Below are 14,150 nucleotides of genomic sequence, written 5' to 3' on the forward strand. Positions count from 1 at the left end.
TTACAAAATGAGGATATTTTCCTAATTAATTTGGAAAAGAGGACGGAAGGCTGTATAATTTATATGAAAAGGGCATTTGCCCAGATTCCTCATGTTTGCGCATTAGCGCTTTTTATATATAGAAATTATCACTATGTCTATCAAAAATGTAACTCACGACGCCACAACAGCTAAATATAAATTGGGGTCGATTCCCATTTTCTTAATTTCGTAAAGACAACTTGTGCACTTTTTATAAAAAATTTCCCTAAGCTTTCCCTCTGGTAGAGATCGTATTTTTGCCGACGCCAATTTTTTTTTTTTTTTTTAAGATTTGATAATGTAAAATAATGAATATATGATATTAAATATTATTGTAATAGAACTTGTCTAAATGTGAAACTTTCTATTATTTTATATAAAAAAATCGAATGTGATAATATATTTTTTCAATTGATAGGTAAATTATGAATAGGTTATTAATGGGATTTTGTCAACGTGACATTTTCTTTTATTTTATATAAAAAATAATTATATGATAATACATTATTTCTTTCTTTCTCTCCTTTTTTTTTAAAAATTTTTTTATAACAATTATCTCTTTCTTTCCCGTTCTGAGTTTACGTATAGGGCAGGTTATTGACTTAATATTATCTCTTTATGACAATAAAAAAGAGAGTAAAAGCTTTGTTGTGTTCGGCAGTTTGTCCTATATAAAGGCCTGGACTTACCCAAATTTCTCCAAAAACTGTCCCATCCTCAGTGTGTATTTTAGATACAGAGAGAAAAAGAGAGATGGTTTCCATTAGCGCGGATGTTAAACCTCATATTTTTCATGTAAGTTTTGTTAACATAGAGTACAACCACAAACGCCTACTCAGGTCTACAGGTCCCAACTCCTTTGATGGCTTCTCTGGCTTTAACTTTGAAACTATTCCCGATGGACTCCCACATTCAGACGCAGATGTCAGCCAACACATTCCCTCTCTTGCTAAATCCCTCCCAAAAACTTGCCTAGTCCCACTTTGCAACCTCATTACCAAACTCAACGACACTTCGTCTTCAAATGTGCCTCCTGTTACCACTATTATCGCAGATGGTTGTATGTCCTGCTGACAAGTTCAGAATTCCATGTGTTCTTTTCTGGACACCTAGCGCTTGTGGCTTCTTGAGCTACATGCATTACCGTCATCTAGTTAAACGAGGTTTGATACCCCTCAAAGGTATAATTTATGGGAAATATCCACTACCATTTTAATTTTTAAAATTCTTTTAAGCTTTTATAGGTATAACACGTATCTTTTAAGCCTTATTTTATGTGTTTATATGGATTTGGATGATTATTGATTTATTTATTTTTTATTTTTTAATAACACGTATCTTACGTATGAATAAAAATAAAAGGAAATTGAAAGATTTAAATAGGGATAACCTCCTAAATTTGCATCATCATATATACTTAGCATAGACATTGTTATTTAATGTGTACACATCCCTCTCTCGTCTACATTATTAATCTCTCATTTAATTACTGTACATGTTAGGTTTAATTTAAAATCAACATACTAAGATTTCAAAAAAAAAAGTTCAAACATACTAAAGAGATGTACATGGGATGGGAGATCAACAATAACATTTTCTCTATGCCAATTACAGCCTATGTCTATCAAATTATAATTTTTTTTTTTTTTAATTTGAAAATTTGTATGCCAGTTCTAAGTATTTTAATTGGAGTATGATATTCACATGAATGGTCAATCCCATGTGATTTACGGATGCCAGCTATCTAACAAATGGATACTTGGAAACTGAAATAGATTGGATTCCTAGGATAAAAAATATTCTTCTTAAGGATCTTTCAAGTTTTATTAAAACCATAGATGAGAATGACATCATGCTTAATTTCCTTATCCGTGAACTGTCGATACTGTTGTGTTGAGTGGGGAATTGGGATGGAGATAGATAATAATGTTCAAAGAGATGAAGTGGAGAAGCTTGTCATAGAGTTGATGGACGGAGAAAAAGGTATAGAAATGAAGAATAAGATAATGGAGTACAAGACAAAGGCAGAGGATGCTACCACACCTGGTGGTTCTTTGTACCAAAATGTGGACAAATTGATTGCTGAAGTTCTTTTAGCTAGAAATGTTTAAATCAAACAAAGAAGACTTTCTAGATTTACTGCACTTGCGCTCCCAGTCGCCTTTGATATATAAAATATTTTTAAATATGGTAAAATATAGTTAACACTCTTGATGTTTGCACTAATACCAGCAAAGATCAATACTTTTCAAATTTAGCCAACTTGATCCCCAATTATTATGAAAATTAGTAACCATTTAATGATCAAGCTGGGTTTAGGAACTAATTTAGTTAGTTTTGAAAAGTCTTGAACCTTATTGGAATTAATCCAAATCTCAGGGATGGTAACTGTATTTTTTACTCTTTTAAATATTCATATAAAATCTTTAATAAATTCCTAAAGCTTATTTAATTTGGTTAAATTAATGTTCTATTCAGTTTACTACATATTTAGTTACATATTCATGTAGCCTCAACCTTGGTGCAAGAAATAATTTGTGTTGTATTCTAAAGAATGAATTTTGACAAAAAGAAATGATTTTTTTTTTTCCAGAGAAGTTAGATCAAGTGAATGTGATTGATGTTTCCTTTTTTGTTTTTGTTTTTCACATAAATAGAATTGCATTTTGAATACAAATCATTTGTATCATTTTTTGTGTACCATTTTATGTTCTACCAATCACAACTTACTATATGTATGGTTTTTTTTATTTTTTTTATTTTTTTATTTTTTTTATTTTTTTAACTTCAATTAATTTATAAGGAAAGTGAAATCAATACATAATAAGTTGTGATTGGTGGAATATAAAGTGATACACAAAAGTGGTACAAAAGATTTGCATTCCTGCATTTTAATGTCACTCAAACTTATAAATTATTAGGTAAATTACAAAGTTGGTTCCTATCTTTTACACTATATTTCAATTTAATCCATAATCTTTCAATTGTATCAATTTGGTCTCAAACATTTTCAATGCTGTGTCAAACAAAATAATAAAAAAAATATTTTTCATATCACATCAACTGCCAACTATACCGCCACATCATATTAAATTTAAATAAATAAATAAAAAAACCCAAAATTAACATGTTCACAACAAGACACTCCAATCATATCAAATTCTGAATATCTTCCCACGTCAGAAAATTCGATTTATTCCCAGAAAATTCAATCCAAGTTTCAATCGGGATTATTGAAGACAAGATGGTGAAGATGGTGGTCATGGCCATGGGCTCAGTGTTGTTGACGACGTTGCTGGCCACCCATGAGTCCAGCTTCTCCTCTAACAAGCTCCGCAACATCATCATTCCAACCAAACTTGACCCTGCCTTAGAAATTGCCTGCCCAATCCTCCACAAAGTTCAAGAGGTACCCAAAACCTCCACCCCGCTTGACAACGATGCAATATGGACAAATCCATATTCAAGCCGAAAACAAATAAGCAACCATGATTTCGCAAATCAAAAGCCCAGATTTGAATTATAAAATTACAAATAACCGAAACTTACAAATAGGACATCGAGACCTTCCTAGGACTTCATGATAAGGTCATTCCAACAAAACCCAAACTTTGGGTACTAAAGAATTCAAAAATGAAAAAGCAGCCAAAGGAAAGAGGCAAGAACTTGGACTTGGCAATTTATCTATTGAGCAAAAGAATTAGACTAGCGGAAAAACCCAAAGGGATCACAAAGAATTAGGTCTTTTAATTTGATAAGGCCATGTTTGTTTTATGGGGAAAATTTTAAGCTTGATTTCTTTTCTTTTTTGTTAATTGGGTAAACTAAAATATTATAGATTAAAACATAATTTGGTTATTGTGGTTTTTTTATTTTATTATTTTTTTTGTGTTTGAGTTTGATTTTTGTGTTCCCTGTTGTGAACATGTTAATTTGGGTTTTTCCAATAAAATAAAATAAAATAAAAATAACCTGATGTGGTGGTACAGTTGGTTGTTGATGTGGTATAGAAAATAATTTTTTATTATTGCGTTTGACACATTAGTTTTTTTCCATCCTGAGGATAATGCTAGTGACTAAATTGACACAATATTGAAAATGTTAGGGACCAAATAGACATAATTAAAATGTTAAGAATCAAATTAACATATGGTGTAAAGTATAAGAACTAACTTTGTAATTTATCCTAAATTATTTATTGCAACTTGCAACATCTAACATGTGGTTGCAAATGCAAGTCATAAGTCGTCATTGTGACAGTTGCCTATCTTTAATAAGAAATTAATTTACTGCATCTACCATCGTTGACAAGGCAACCCGACAAATACCTATCATCTCACAGATTCAACACCTTGCCAAAAACCCAAATCACCCCATCTCCGTCATCACCCACCAACTAAACCCACACACCCTCCGTCACCCACCAACTAGATCACAACCTATAAATCATCTCAAAATAAAGAGTGAGAAACATTTCAAAAACGGCTGCACAAGCAAGATCTAGAGTTTTGGTCTAATGGAGGGAGATGAGAGAGAGAGAGGAACAAACATAAAATTTAAGAAAATTGGTTTGGCAATTAATAGTGTCTCAACAATAGTATTGAGGACACTACATTTGTAACTTTTTAGGACCAAATAGTGAGATTAATGCACAAGAGTTATGGGAGGCTTTAGCTATATATTTTGGCTGAAAAACTAATTTGGAGAGGCTAATGCTAATGCTCTTTTTTTTTTTTTTTTTGGATAAACCTAATGCTAATGCTCTTAATTAATTGTTAGAGTAGTTAGTTGTAAGCACTTTAGCTTTATCAATTAGAGTAATTTGTTATGCTTTGGCCAATCAAATAGCAACCTTTAGTAACTAACTCAGTACATGTCCGAAAGTGTAATTAGTATTTTTGAAGAAAAATGAACTCCAATCCTAGTTGTATTGTTCTAAGAATGAACTCCAATCAAATAAACCTAATGCTAATGCTCTTAATTAATTGTTAGAGTAGTTAGTTGTAAGCACTTTAGCTTTATCAATTAGAGTAATTTGTTATGCTTTGGCCAATCAAATAGCAACCTTTAGTAACTAACTCAGTACATGTCCGAAAGTGTAATTAGTATTTTTGAAGAAAAATGAACTCCAATCCTAGTCGTATTGTTCTAAGAATGTGTCTCTTGAAGAGCTAGCCTAACCCTACTTACTCTAAACAACTTAGCCTTTTCAAATTGGCTCCACTTCACTAGGCAAGCATGCATCCCTCCATCAAATTTCTCAATGTAATTATCATAGTGATATTGTATAATATAAAAATTTCATAGCTAGCTCCCCTAAAATTGAAAATGTCTCCTTAAAACCCCAACGTTCAAGTGGCCGTCTACAAGAACAAATAAGCTCTATTAACTCAAGAAGATAATCGAGTATGGATTGAAGACAATTTCGTACCAAAGGCTATTTTGGTTTGGACTGGAGAACGAAATATTTTGATACCGATTGATACCGGTGTACCATTTCGAGTTTACCGCTATTTATATATTTCTTAAAAAAAAAAAAAAAAAAAAGATTGTAACAACCTAGCCGTTATTAGACTTGTCACTTAAGCCTATTACACTGTTACCCACATATAATAATTCAAAGGAGGAGACTCTTCAAGGATTTCAAGAAGAAGACGACGGAAAACTTTCATGAGGTAAGAACACAAGAAATTCCTTTTTCAATGAAATCCAATTACTACAAGAGGGTTTTTTTTTTTTTTTTTTTTTTTTTTTAATTAAAAAAAAAATGTAACTAAGTAGAGATCCTTTTATTGTTGGGTTCTTTTGAAAGACCGGATCTTCTAGTAGTTAGGGAATCCTTACACCATAATTGATAATAGTTGTTTGGGACCATGGGTGTAAATTATTCATGGCATTTTGTGAGTGAGAACTGTATACTTCCTTCCGTAGGTTCATGGCCAAAACCAATTCTAGTAGCAACCGTGCATTAGATATTTTTAATTACACACTTGAAACTACATTTGTTACTTAATTGCTAGGTAATATTTTCAATTAAATGGACTGATGCTTTTGGTCATCATATAATCGATTTAGGTGGGACTTGTGGATCTTAGGAAGAAGGTTTAGAGAGAAACATTCGTATCATTCTAGCTTGCCAATAGAGCTAACCTTTCTCCTAGCTAGTTATATTTTGCATAAACAACCTTATTTTAGCTATTAAACAATTCCTTTGATTTTTATTACAAATTTTATTTCAATTGCTTTAGCTATATTGACTTAAAGTAAAGAATAAACATCATAAATGTATTTGAATTACTTGGTTATTAATAAACTCTATATTTTACAAACTAGGCTCAAGTGTATATAATATTTGAAAGAGATATATACTTTTGTTTGAACTATGATTTAATATATATGATTTTGGACAATCTTACTATACTCTAATACCCAGCCAATGAGGGTTATACATTAGTATCGAAACTAGTTTTATTTTGGGCATTAAAAGCCTATTGTGTTTCTAGACCTAGCTAATAGGAGATATACAATAGCACGAAACTAGTTTCATTTTAATTCGATACTTAGTCACGGGGATATAATATGACCATAGTCATATAAGATAGCTAAGAATATGAATCGTTTTTCTTTTTTCTTTTCTTTTAATAAGAAGAAGAATATGAATCTATTTGAGTATATAAATTGATTTAATTCCTTGAAATTTCTTCTGTTTTTGGAACCTATTGTAAATTATAACTTTTAATATATGTAAAATTGATTGCAAATTAAAATTATCGCACATGATGTTGATAATAACATGTTATTCTAATACTTGTCATATACTTTTTCTTTAACCCAAATAGTTCAGATTTATCTATAATTTTAAAATAAAATAAAAACATAATAGTTCAGCTTTGTAAGTTTGTAACCATTGTTTTATTTTGTAATTTTTTTAATTATCATTTGTCTGGCGAAAGCAACGGAGATGGTTGATTTTCATTGTCTCGTGCCTTATTACTTTTATCCTTGAAAGTCTTTGACGGTGTTCATTTGCTTCCCTCAAGTTCAATTCCATTTTTTAGTACGAAATAAGCACTCAGTCATGTGTCTACTTTGTCCTTTTTTTGCTTTGTTGTCTTACAACATTACCCAAATAAGGGTTTGATTCATACAGATCTACTATTTTAAAATCTCTTTTTTTACATTCATTTTTATGCATTAAAATGTGAATGTTCTTTTACAATTGTGAATATGTGTGTGAAATAATAGATATAAGTGGATGTGAAAGAATGTTTTTCCCCAACAAAATAATAGAAAAAAAGTTTAATACATAAAAGTTAGAGTAAAATGTATAACACATTCCCGAAGTTTGGAAGTTTTTGATTTCAGAATTTGAATTTTATACCTTGAAGTTTCATACTATTTTGATCGTTAGCCTCTCTATTAGTTTTCTGTTGATGTGTCCATTAAATGCCATATAAACTTAAGACATACGTTAATTGATCCAATTAAAATGTGACACTTGGATTTAACTATTCGACGTCAAATAAAATAGCTTTAGAATTTTTAAATAATTAAAATATAAACTTTTTTTTGAAATATTTAAAATAAGAACTAAAACCAAAAAATAAAATAATTCTTTTTTTTTTCGTTCTCTTAAACATTTTCTAGGGACTCAAACAAACAAAAATTTCTCAATATCAAATCCAACCAATACAATATCAATATCTGTATTTGCATTTCATTCTCTATATACAAAACATTATCATGAAAATCGTTCTCAATTATACACTCACACTACAACACATGCACAATAACTTCCACAGTCACATACAATCTTACATCCAAATAATCATTGTTTACACAAATACGTGCTCACCTCAATTTCACAGGGGTCACTAGCACTCCACAACACAAAACAGGTTCAAACCTCAAATAATAACAACAGAAGTACAGACCACTGACCCTAAAATACAAGGAATTATTTGAATAGGCGTATGGGAAGCACATGGGTCTCGTGAGACCGGCTTAGGAAATACTTTCTCCCCCGAATGATACACCTACATCACCCTCTCCTGCATTGAGGTCAATGAATATCAGGTAGTATATTTTTCTTTTAAGAAAATATAAGACTACAATTTTGACTTAACAAAATAGGAATGGTGAAAAAATAAAGTAGTGAGTCAATATAAAGTTGAAAGTAATAAGTACCAATCATTTACTTATACTCACACATAAAATAATTGTGAAAAATGTACCCTAAAAGTTGTGGTCCTAGTCACCTAGAATTACTCTTTTCTTCCCAATGATACGCAGCTTCACAGTACCTTTGCAGGCTCAGACGCATTCACACTTTCCAATTCTCCATCACCGCCATGAGGGAACTCAATGGTTGGCCATTTGTCAAAGTTAGCATAAGACGTGCATGTAACATTTTGAAAGCTCAACACTTCCAAGTCAAACCGAGACCGTCAAGAAGGATGTTCTTATATGAATCCACCAACACCTCTCCATTAACTACAACTCACCACATGGGCAATTTGTGAGCAAAATTGTACACTAAGGTGTGGCACCAGAATTTTTTGATCAAACCTCAATCTTCGCGACATATCTTTATATATAAAATTATCACTATTTCTATTGAAAACATAACTCGCGACACAACAATAGCAGAAGATAAATTGGGTCGATTCCCATTTTCTTAATTTTGTAAAGACAACCTGTGCACATTTTATAAAAAAAATTCCTTGAGCTTTCCCTCTGGCAGTGATCTTATTTTTGCCGACGCCAATTTTTTTTTAGAAGATTTGATAATTTGATAATGTAAAATAATGAATATAGGATATTAAATATTAATAGGATTGTGTCAATGTGAAACTTTTTCTATTATTTTATATAAAAAAAAAATAATAATAAAAAAAAAAAACCGAATGTGATAATATATCTTTCAATTTGATATGTAAATTATGAATAGGTTATTAATGGGATTTTGTCAATGTGACATTTTCTATTATTTTATAATAAAAAAAATGGTTAGGCTCTAGAAATTTAAGATTAAATTGCTCTAATGCTAATGCTTTTTTTTTTACAAACCTAATGCTAATGCTCTTAGCTAATTGTTAGAGTTGTTAGCTATAAGCACATTAGCTTATCAGTTAAGAGTTATTTGTTAGGCTTTGGCCAATCAAATAGAGACCTTTTGTAACTAACTCAGTACCGGTCCGGAAGTGTAATCAATATTTTTAAAGAAAAAATTAACTCCAATCCTAGTGGTATTAATTTAAGACTGTGTCTCTTAATGAATCAGTCTAATCCCACTTACTCTTAACAACTTGGCCTTTTTCAAATTGGCTCCACTTCACTATATATCCCTCCATCAAATCTCCCCACGTAATTATCACAGTGATGAAATTATGTATAGGCCAGGGGGAACACCTTTTGAATATTTTTTTTGTTTCACTTTCATATGATATTGTATATTATAAAAAAGATATGGCATAAAAATTTCTTAACTAGCTCCCCCCTAAAATTGAAAATGTCTCCTTAAAAGTTAAAACCCCAAAGTTCAAGTGGCCATCTACAAGAACAAGTAATAAGCTCTATTTTTTTTTGGATAGAAAAGGCTTTTCATTAACAAAAACTAACTAGGCCAAGAGGAGCTAACAGAATGGTTATACAAAACACCAGTAACATCTAAGTTGAGCAACAAAATCTTGAGAGAGGAGAACTACTCTTCTAGCAAGAGTGTCGGCGCACTTGTTGGCTTTTCTGTAACAGTGTTGAATTTTAACCAGAGAAATACGGCTGAGACCCTCCTTACAATCAGCCAAAATAATATAATCAATGGCATTAGACGATTCTTCAGATTTACTCAGCAGATCAACCACCAGCTTAGCATCCAACTCAATCTCTACAGCCGGCAGAGTCAGTGAGAGACAGAGGTTTATACCGTCTCTTAAAGCCCACAACTTCGCTGCAACACTCGTTCTAGCATACCCTCTAATCCAATATATCTCCGTTAGGCTCTTTGCTCCCTACACAAAAACTCAAGAAGATAATCAGGTATAGATTAAAGAAGGTCATATTCTTGACATCCCTTGTGAATGCAGATACCAAAACTGTGTCAACTGGGTTGTGCTTCTGTTTTTGTGAGCGCACAGTTGCTGCAATGTTCAGTCCATCTATGGTGATGTTATAGAAATACATCAGGTGTTTGATATAAGTAGTGACTAAGACAAGGCTCGAAAGCTTTTAGTATTGTTTGAACCATGGTGAGCCCAAGTTCAATACTTGGGCCCACCATAATTGTATGAATGTTGTGTGAATATGATTTTGTTTTTTGGGGACAAATATGACACGTCTTCATGGAGTTTAAGCCCAATGTTGCCAAAGCCCAAGTCCATCAAGATTTCAACCCTTTGGATTAAAAGTTCATCAAAAGTCAAGCCCATCAAGCTCAAGGAAGATTCAAGTCCAATGAGTCAAGAGAGTATTGAAGATGTTCTCAACTCAATTTTGGAAGATCAAAAGAAGACAAATGAAGAGCTAGCCCAAATCTCCTGGATAGCCCATTCTGCATTGCAAGTCAATCTAGCCAATCAAGCTACTCTTTCTACCTTGTGCAAGGATGATTCACTAGAACCCGAAGAGATACCACACTTTCAATTCCTAAAGAAAAGAGCTAGGGATTTCAATGAGTTGTCTTTCCAACTGTCCTCCCCAATCAACAAGAATATGTCAATGGACTAAATCCCCAAGGAGGTAGTGCCTTATCTCATTAGTAACAGTGCAATCAAGTCATCAACTAACAATTTTCAGCACCGTAGGTATTTTTTAGATTTACACATGACTTTGAGTGAAGTTTTGGAAAAATTACAAGCTAAGGGATTACTGAAGCCATTGGATCCCAAGCCAATACCACATCCCATGCCTAGAAGCTACAACCCTAATGCTCATTGCAAATATCATCAAGGGAGGGCCGCAAAACTGATAAGTGTTATAACTTAAGGCATGGCATTCAAGATCTCATCAAGCAACAAGTCACTACTCCACCATCATCGGCCAGTCATCTAGACTTTACTTGAATTTCATTTTGCAAGTTTTAGATTGGGTCTTTGATCTTTTTGTTTACTTAGGATTTGCTTTCTAGTTGGTCTTTGGCTCAATAAAACTCATGTTGTGTTTGATGCATTATGTTTGTCATGTTGTCATATGTACGAAATATATATATATATATATATATATTTTCAAAAAAGTTTTCAAAAAATTTTTGCAAGAAAAAAAAAAAAAAATCTTGGAAAAAAATTTTGCAAAAAAAAAAAAAAACCTTTAAAAAAATCTTTGGACTAGGGGCCTTGGGCCTCCCTAGTAACCTTTTTTTATCTAAAAACTATTTTTGTTCTTTCAACGACTCCAAGATTTTTCCAAAGCCTTCCTTTCAAAGACTCCATTTTTTTTTTTTTTAAAAGCCTTCTTTTCAAGTGAATACAAAAGATTCATTTGACAATTTTTTTTTTCCAAATCATGATGATTAATTGCTCATGATTTAACTTCATTCAATCCATGTAAGGACTTTTATTAAATATTTAGAATATAAGAAGAAAATGTCCTAAACGGCAATCAAAAAAATCTATCAATTCATTCAAAATCCTCAAGCCATATACTCTCAATTCATATCTCAAAAAATTTGTCACATCATTGTAGCATTTGTTCTTTTATTCCAAGAGTAATTTATTAAAAGACTTTAAGTCACTGTGCTAACAAGAAGGCATCACTAGGGATAAAAGGCCATTTTTGGTAACCCACATTATTCCTTGACACCCATTATAATAATTATCCATTGCTAGCCAACTTGAGCTTTTAAACAGTTAGCCTATTTTTCAATGAACCCACTAAAAACTTAAACCTTGGGTGGGAAAATTAGGTATGCATGCTTAAATCTCAAGTTGAGGAAGTATTAAACTTATGATTTCAGCACCGCTTGGTAAGGTCCTTAATGAAGGCAAGGGATAAGTTCAAAAGAAGAAAACGATGAAGAGTTCATCAAAGAAAAGGGATAGTTTAGTTCATTGAGCTAGCAAAGAAGAAAATCCATCAAGGAGAGATAGATTTTGAGAAAGCATCAAACTGTAAGAAAAAAGAGAAAGTCATCAAGCTAGAAAAGACTTCAATAAAAAAAATAAAAGAAAGAAAAAGAAGTGAATGCAAGAATTTTCATCAAGTTGTGAGGGAATACTGATTTATCAAAAGCACAAGAGACATGAGATTCCTTGAAAGATCATTCAAGTTGAGAGGGATGAGCAAAAGAATCAAGATTCATCAAGTGAAGGAATTCAAACAAATTGGGAAAGATGAGGAAAAGGAAAAGTGAGATACATTTCATTAAAAAAAAAAAAATGTGTTTAGTCAAGTCAAGAAAAATAAAGGTGCATTAGAAAAGATTAGAGGACATCAAAGAGAAATGCAAATTCATCCAAGAAAGATGAAAGTTGTAAAGTTGTAATTTACAACTATGTTTTTGTTGGCTTTAATTCTGTGCCAAATTTGATTGTAATTTTGTTCAATCTTATGTACCCTGTATTTCATGTGGGTTTTATTTGTAAGGCTTGTATGTGAGAGAAAGAGAGTGTGAAGACTCAAGGCTAATTGAAGATTGAAGCCGTTTTTGCGGGTATCTCGTGAGTAAGCTTCTCGCGAAGTGATGCATGTGCCCTACACATAATTGGAATGTGAAGAGTCAGGATAGGATGGAGACAGCTGGCTTTCGCGAGTGTCTCACGGGTAAGGCCTTCCCATGAGACACTCGCGAAACATTCTGTTTTGCCAGATTGTCATTTCTGATACACTCTATCCTTACCCACACTATATATACCCCCATTACCCACATATGTTGAGGAGTACTTCTAAGAGAAAACCCTAGCCACAAACCTTGAGAGTTAGAGATTGTTATACTCAAAATTCTCTACACAATTACTTGTAGATTTTCCTCAACTCCTACCTCTCCATTTCTATACCATTGAGAGGTTGATAACCCAAACACTTACCACACCCTTTTTGAGTGTCAAGTGAGGTTTTGGTGCTGTTGGGAAGTATTAGAAGAAGCCAAGCTTTGGCGGATGCAATCGGGCGTATTGCAGGATCCGGAGAGCTAGACAAGACACGGTTCCGAGAAGCCTTATTGGAGTAGGAGCTTGGAGGGCTTAGGTGCATTGGGTAGACTAGGCTTGGAGGGCCTTTTACTATTCGTGTATCCCAACTAATTGTGTAGTTGATCAATCACCGCTTGGAGGGTGGCGAAGAGGTTTTTCGCCGAGTTCTTCGGTTTCCTCTTCAATAACACATCGGTGTGTTATCTTGTGTTTGCATTCTTCTTCCCTACTCTTTTACCTTTTATTTTACTGTTGTGTTATAATGAGTATGGGTTAGAGTAGTTTTTTTGTTTATCTGCTCGCATTTACTCTATTCCGTATATAGTTTAAGTTAGAGTAAAATCAATTGAGCCGTAACTTTAATTTGGGTTTCTAAATAGCTCTTGTGTTTTCACACATTTTTGGGCTTTCAAAAGTCTCTCAAACTAAAAGAAACAGAAAATGTAGTTGAGTGAAAAAAAAAAAAAAAAAAAAAAAAAAAAAAAAAAAAAAAAAAAACCACTGTTAGGCTGAAAACCTGAAAGGGCAGCAGTCTAGGCAAAAATTAGGGCCAAGAAAAAAAAAGGGCCTGCTAGGCTGAAAACCCGAAAAGGGGATAGGCAAAAATTAGGGTTAAAAAAAAAAAAAAAGGAAAACATAAATGAGAGTGAGTGATTTGACCCCAAGATAGGGTACTAAGAAGACTAAAAAGATGAACTTGTCAAGCTAAAAAAAATCAAGACAAAATAAAAGGAACCAATGAAGGCCAATGAGAAGATGATTAATATGACAAGGATTTTAGCACAAGACTCAATGATAGAAGATGTAGAAAACTCTTCCAAAGCTTGAATTTAAAGTATTGCATATTTGGGGGAAATATCATCAGGGTTTTGAGCCTTTTATATCTTGCCTTTCAATAACCTAAACCCGGCCTACATTACAACCTTTGAATAAAGACCTCCTTGAAGTCTTGCTGATAGTAGGCACACCTTTAGCTCTGATAATATTTTCTCATGAATTAAGAAG

General features: G+C 32.6%; 1 pseudogene; it reads left to right on the plus strand.

The window, feature by feature from the left end:
- Positions 1-774: 774 nt before the first annotated feature.
- The window catches only part of LOC115966577, a 34,513-nt pseudogene continuing 21,137 nt past the window's right edge, over positions 775-14,150 (plus strand).

This window comes from Quercus lobata, chromosome 11 (assembly GCF_001633185.2).
Source record: "Quercus lobata isolate SW786 chromosome 11, ValleyOak3.0 Primary Assembly, whole genome shotgun sequence".
Lineage (NCBI taxonomy): Eukaryota > Viridiplantae > Streptophyta > Magnoliopsida > Fagales > Fagaceae > Quercus > Quercus lobata.